Source organism: Dermacentor variabilis, chromosome 2, assembly GCF_050947875.1.
Source record: "Dermacentor variabilis isolate Ectoservices chromosome 2, ASM5094787v1, whole genome shotgun sequence".
NCBI lineage: Eukaryota > Metazoa > Arthropoda > Arachnida > Ixodida > Ixodidae > Dermacentor > Dermacentor variabilis.
In genome coordinates, this window is record NC_134569.1 from 35,974,618 (window position 1) to 35,981,682 (window position 7,065).

The following is a 7,065-nucleotide window of genomic DNA, read 5'->3' on the forward strand; positions in this document are numbered from 1 at the left end:
CTTCAAACGCATCATTACTTTGATAAAGCAAATATTTCTAGAACAGTTCATCTATTCGCTTACATTGACAATCATCAACGAATGTTCCTGTACATTTTTTTTTTCATTCAGTCGCTGTACGGGTGTCTCATGACAAGAACGAGGCATACCTCCTTATCTACAAACGAAAATACTAGTTTTCTTTAGGGTGCAATAAAACTAGGGTAGCTCCGAAAACTATAGAAGAACCGCTCGAATAGTTTGAAGCACCTTCTGAAAAACGCGCCACTTCTTTTCTTTTTTGCATTTTCGTTGATTGCAGTTCACAGTAATTGAAAAACATAGATTTCTTGGAAGTGGGGCCACAATCACCCCTATTCCATAACTTTTCTTGTATTCAAATTGACGAAACTGTAATAATATGAAAACATGAGTTATACTCATTGAAGGAACGAATCAGTGTAAAACTGGACAAGGGCGGAACCACTATCCTCGAGTGCTTCTTATTCAGTGTAAACATTAAGAGGGTGCAAAAGGGGGAGAGAAGGCACAAGGGTTCGTACATTTAGACACACATAGAGTAAATGAAATACATAAGCACGACTTTACGTTTAAAGAGCATACAGAAGCAGCTGCACAAAATTGCAAGTCAGACGTGCAAGATAACAGCGTTTATTTCCATGAGACTTTGCACTTTGTTCTGCTTTGGAAGGATCGCTGCTCTGGAATTTATTCAATTCGATGGAAGGCTTGAAATTGGCGATTAATTTTACGTTCCTGGCACTTTACTAGAGAGAGAGAGAGAGAGAGAGAGTCATAAGAAAGGGGAAACGCAGGGAGGTTAACCAGATGGGTAGATCCGGTTTCCTACCCTACGCTGGGAAGAGAGGGGAGGGGGAGGTAAAGTGATAGCAAAGTCGAGATAAAGAAAGAAAGGAGCATAGGCACACAATCACAGTCAAATACTGTCACCATGGGCGCGGTGGTCGGCCGTGCTGCTCAGCTCAGAACTCCAAGACCAACTTTGGGCCGTCCAGCGAGCCAAGGAAGCCGCACGGGAGCAGCAGCTCCCAGTGGCAATCTAGGCGGCCCCAGGCCCGGGCCTCCCAATCGCCGGATTCCAAATAAAGTTATCACACACACACACATACCGTCACCACACAGCACAGTAGCACTTGCAGCACTATAAACGTCGGTTCAGGCTACAGCCGCTTGTCCAATTCTGTTGCCCTTAAAAAGTACAAAAGTGCCCTCGTCGCCCTCCGCTGTGATGGTTTGTGATTTCGGCATTCTAAAATAAGCTCCTCTGTTTAACACTTTTTAATGAAACAAAGTACGTTGTTACATATGTTCGAAACAATCAACTCGTCGCGAACATTAAATGCTCCTCAGCGCGGCTTGCCGTAAGCACGTGTTATCTGTTGGTACTTTAAAAACAGCTCAGCGAACTAGATCAAAACCGTAGTTATATGGGTGACGAAAAAGACAGACTTAGGACACCAGGAAACAAATACCACAGACAACCTGCTGACTGCCAACTGGATGTTAATTTAAAATTCTCCAGCCATTCCATGCCTTTTTCAACATAGGCATGCGTACACCAGTCGCAAAAGAAACTGCAAATCAGCAACATCATATTCTTTCATCCAAAAAATTTTTTTCAAACGAGGGAGCGCTTAAAAATTTATCTCCATCCTTTCCAATGTATTACGTCTGTATTATTACCCTATGATTTTTTTTTTCAAATATGGGAGTGCAGGAACACTTGTTAGAATGTCCTGCTAAATGACTCCCATATCGATTATTTAGGTTACTGCTGTGCTGACGAGCTCTTTCATTGAAACACTGTCCCGTTTGATCTATATAAGTTTTTCCTCAGCACAGCGGTATCTGATAGATAACGATGCGCCTGCAGTCAGTGAAACAAGACCTACGATCTGTGGTGCACAGGGGCCTTTCGCGCGTTTTCTTACGATTACATATTGAGGAAAGCTTGCACGGGGCACTGAAAACAAATTAATATTATTTCTATCGGAAACTTTCTTTAGATTGTGTGACAACTTGCGCAAGTGTGGCACAACGTGCACTGGTCTCTTGTCTTTATTCTTTTCTTTCTGCGATGGTTCGGAATTTGTTCTTTTTCCTTTCTGCAAGATGGCTTCGCATGCTGAAGTGATGACAGAACGGGGAAAGCCTGCGGTCTGTAATCGCACTTTCTGATTTAAAAAAACTTCGCTCGCACTCACGCTCACGCGATTACTTAGTGATGCCTGGTTGCTATGCCTCTCTTAATCAATTTAGGGTGTATGTTGTCGTAGCGCAACAATGTTTTCTCAGATCTGGGATGATATCCCCAGTATACATGCTCGTCCAAAGGAAAACAGAGATTAATATCGAGGAACTATAAGAAAGTTTCAAAGGAAGAGCTCGTCAGCACAGCAGTAACCTAAAGAATGGCTATGGGAGTCATTTAGCCGGACATTGCAGCAAGTGTTCCTGCACTCCCATATATAAAAAAACAAAATTCATAGGGCAAAAGAAAATGTAAGAGAGAAAGGGATATAAGAGAAGCTTATTACATTAGAAAGGAAGGAGATAAATGTGTAAGCGCTCCCTCTCTTGCATTAACGGGAAAAGAAATAGCTTTTTTGAATGAAAGATTATGATGATGATTTGCAAATATTTTCGCGACTGGTGTACGCATGCTTATGCTGAAACAGGTATAAGATGGCTGGAGAATTTCAAGTAAACTGCCAGTTGGCAGTCACCGCTTGTCTGTGGTATTTGTTTCCTCGTGTCCTTGTTTTATTCGCGCTGTTGAACCTCAGTTCTAAATATGAACCAACTAGCCCTCATCAAGATCTTAATAATAAAAAGATTTGTTCGTTGACAATCACCTGTGAAGCTACCGCGTACTTTTCAGTCAACTGAAAGATCTTAGAAATATTTTAAAGAAATGTACTTACCACCTGCTAGGTTTCGAGCATTCTAACCAAAATAACTTTACCTGGTAATATTTTCAAATATAACATATATTCACATAGCTTTTAAAGCCTTGCATGGCGGGCAAACCCGAAATGTAAGAGGCTAGTTTATTGAGATAGCGGGGAAGTTTTGCGAACTTAACAGGCTTTCAGCGTGCGGAATATCTTGAGCCGAGATTGAGTTATTAGGAAGCATGCGTGAATTTATATTCCATGATCGTGGCATTACGAGTTTCGTTGCACTTCTTCAAATCCTATGGCTTCAAAGGAAAGGTTAGTGTCTTCAGTTGGCGCCGGCTACTAATCGTCATAGAGTAATCAGAAAGAAAATAGAAACAATGAAAAGTATTCGACCACCCATAAGGAAATACGCACACATGCAATGACTTGCAAGCCAGCGAAAGCGACATATTCAAACGAATCCTAGAACACGCGCTGGCGGACACAGTTTAGCCCCCTCCCCCCCCCCCCAAATATGTGTAAGAACAAAACTCATGTTCCCTTTTTTTTATATCAAAACATCGTTCCTGCATAAAGCACTCTGGCACGCTGTTTTCGGCAGCCGCAATCGCTTGATGTAACCCTTCCTTCGTAACCTCACCACACGCACCTGACCGTAAGCGCGCGCCAAGTGACTGCTCTGCGACCCCTGCTCTGCTCTCTCCCCTTGCCCCGGCCCAGTCTTGACAATGCTGTGATCTCGATGCCCAAGGTCCCCCGTGTCGTTGAGGGCTACGATCCACGGTACATTCTAATGACGGCATGACAAGAGAATGCGCCAGTGCGCGCATCCCAGCCGGAACAAATGGCGGCGCGTGGCATCAGCCAGCTGCCTCGGCCAGCGTACGGGAGGCGGCTAGACTCGGTTGTCCGGGAGACGCCCGGACGCCGAACGTGTGGGCCATAACAAAGCGGGCGCAGGCACAGCCAGGTCGCAGAAGGGAGGGAGGACCGCGCGAGCGAAGCCGGTGGCAGCCGCTGCTTCTCGCAGCCCCAGCGAATGCCTGGCCGCCCCCGGCTCGTCTCGACAGGCAGAATTCTAAGCGGATTTCATATCACGTCCTATAGGCGACCCATTCCTACATGAGCCGTAATTGAACCGCGTTAGTGCGCGCCTGTCGATCGAGTGACGTAAGAGGTGAGTACACTGCAGAACTCCAGCGCACATCCTCGCCTCTCTCAATGTGCTCACTCTCGTGCTTCGTGATTCTCTTTGCTCTCTCGAGCCGTGGTACCTAGCTCTTTATTGGCCCCGTTGTTTGTTCTGGTTCCGCCAGCACACGTACTTTCCCGCGAGTCAAGTGGGTAAGAAGTCACGTTTAGTTTGGCTAAAGAAGCTGTCGATACGAAATCCTACGCGACAGAAATATTACTTGTTCTCTGCGCATATTTTTATTATTACTATCATTTAGTTGCAACGCCACATAGAGATTTCAAAGGTTTACTTTAGTGGAGTGTTCTTTACATGGCGCTACTACTGTGTCTAAGTGTCGCGCTAGTCAGTGCGTGTCAAAATTTGTATTGAACCTACGCAAGCACTGGCTAATAAATAATTACTAAACGAAGATTTTAATGAAACGACGACTACTTGAGGCCCCTTTTCACAACGTACCAATTCATTAGCCTTTACCGCAGTGCACCTATCAGCACAATTTCGCAAACAGTACGCCTTTTCAGTTTATTTTAATGCGACCACACAAGGACGCTCAGCGTTGAGCGCGTTATCATTAAAAAAAGCTGGGAGAGAGAAGGTTACAAGTGGAAGCGAGCAAAATAGCTGAGGGGATGAAAAGCAGCAAAGCACCAGAGGGAAGAAGGCAGGCGCAGGTGATCACGTTAGCGTCGTGTCAGCGCAGCCACCATCGTCCGAAAGAAGTGTGTCCGCGTTATATAAGTCACCCGAGGCGTGGACGGCGTCAGTCGCCGACAGGCTTCCCTGAAAGGGGTTCTTGTCCATAGACGAGGTGGCTGGTGTTGCGGCGGAGAGATGGCATCACCATACAGAGTGCGCAGAAACACCAGGGTGCCGATATGCTCGAGTCATGTGCCACTCACTCAGAATCGCAAGGACATCGAAAATGCGCCATATTGAAAAAGCAATAGCCGAAAAATGCGCAGTTGTGTTACGACCAGGGCTGAGAGGAAAGCGCATCAGTGCGAGACCCCGGGACAGCAATAAGTGGTTCTTTGCTGGCGGATGTCTGATGGCACATCGTCAAATGATAGAATCCTGGGACACAATGGCATAACATCTCTCTCACGTGATAACATGAGCAGAGTCTGTAAAATTTTTCTTTGATATTTCCTTGCTGCAATTCTTCGTTAGGTTCTTATGAATAATAAAAACCGGGTTCCTCGGTATCCTTTCTTCTAATTCATTACACAGTTAGGGTCTTGTATCCGACAGCTTTCATGCCTGCAAGTAGCATGTGCAGGTTTAATGAGCAGTTGCCTTCACCCAAAAAGTTCCCGTACTATGTGACGCCGGCAGGGATATAGGATGCTCTACATCCACTGCCATGGCTATGGGTGGTAGTGCTGACTAGCACTACCAAGGCTAGTTCAAGTAGACTGACATAAGTACTCCCGAAACTGAATGGGAGAAAGACGTCGCAGTAGTTGAATTGGTAAGAACCTCACACGCGTAATGCGAAGACGTGGGTTTGTATCCCACCTGCGGCCAGTTGTTTTATCCTCCACTTTCATTTCCATTTAGGTATCACTTCTTGAATTCAATTAAGACCTACAAATCTTTTCCTTTAAGCTATCCGTCGTGTTATAGCTTTTTAGTTTCCTATAGTACGACTACATATGTATAACGCTCCTATGCTCTTATTCATCACGCAGCCGTATATGAAGCAGCAGAAACGTCTCTGTGACACATTGAGACTTCTACTGATATCACTCATTGTGCTGCTAGAAAACCAACACAACAAGGATGACAAGGCCGCTTTTCACAAAGGTAGGTCTACTTATGGGAACGTCGGCCGTCCTGTCTGAGGCAGTTTACCCTTGTCGACACAGCTTTTATCCCACAGTGTGTTACCAGCTTCCGCATCCTATGTTAACTCTATCTTAACCTTGTGCGATCGAATAATGCACGCATGTTTAGCAAAAGCCATCTGTACGTGTAAAGGGGCCCGTCACGTTCAAAAATTGCACTGGAAAGAGCAGTGCGGACTAAAACTACTACACTAGAACAAAGAAGGCTTTCCTATATGTTGATTAAGGCTTTGGTTGTTCCGAACTTAGGCAGAACGGTTGCGGTCTGTCACCTCCGGAGCAGTGAAAATACCATTCTCTATCGGTCTCTTTAATCACGAGCCGAATCTAGAGGGTTCATCAAAAACTATGGGGCACTATTTCAGTCAGGTCGACGATAAGCTGCGCACTGTGTTTCCTAATGAAGTCCTGTACCTTGCATCATCAGGGAGTCCGATGACAGTGAATGTCGTTTGCCTACGCTCCCCGCAAGGACATTGCCCTCGTTTCATTAGGATTTGAGATTGCTGCGCAACCCTTTGTGTGGTCGACCAGTGTTGCAAGAAAAAAGCAATAAAAGATAATTTTAACGTCAAATAATGGCTTCTGTCCGATTCCTCAATTTATGCGCGTCGTCGTTCTTTTGCAAATATCGTTGAAATACTGAGATTCCTGCGACGTTTGTTTTGGTGAAACACTACCATGAATTCCGCCACTGAAATCTTTCTTTTCTCTGAGTAGCCCTCTTCGTAATAAAAGCGAGCTGTTCCATCCACCTATTCTTCATTTTCTTCAACACACTTATCTTGAGTAGTCACAGCGTAAAAGGTCATGATGTTAGCATTACATACAGATCTCGTAAGTATATGTGTCTGATCAAGATAAGCTCAAAGGAAATAAAGTTATTGTACCTTTTTAATGGAAACAAAAATATGAAAGTTGACCTAATAACTCTCCGTTCGTTTACAGATAAATAAGTCGGACCGGTCAATAGCACTTAACACTACAGCAACTTATTTCTCATTGATGCCATTTCTTTTAAAAGTCTCAAGAAGGGAGTCTGATAGCTTATGGCTGCAGGGGGACCTCCTATAAATAAAAGCATCTGTTAGGCTTATAA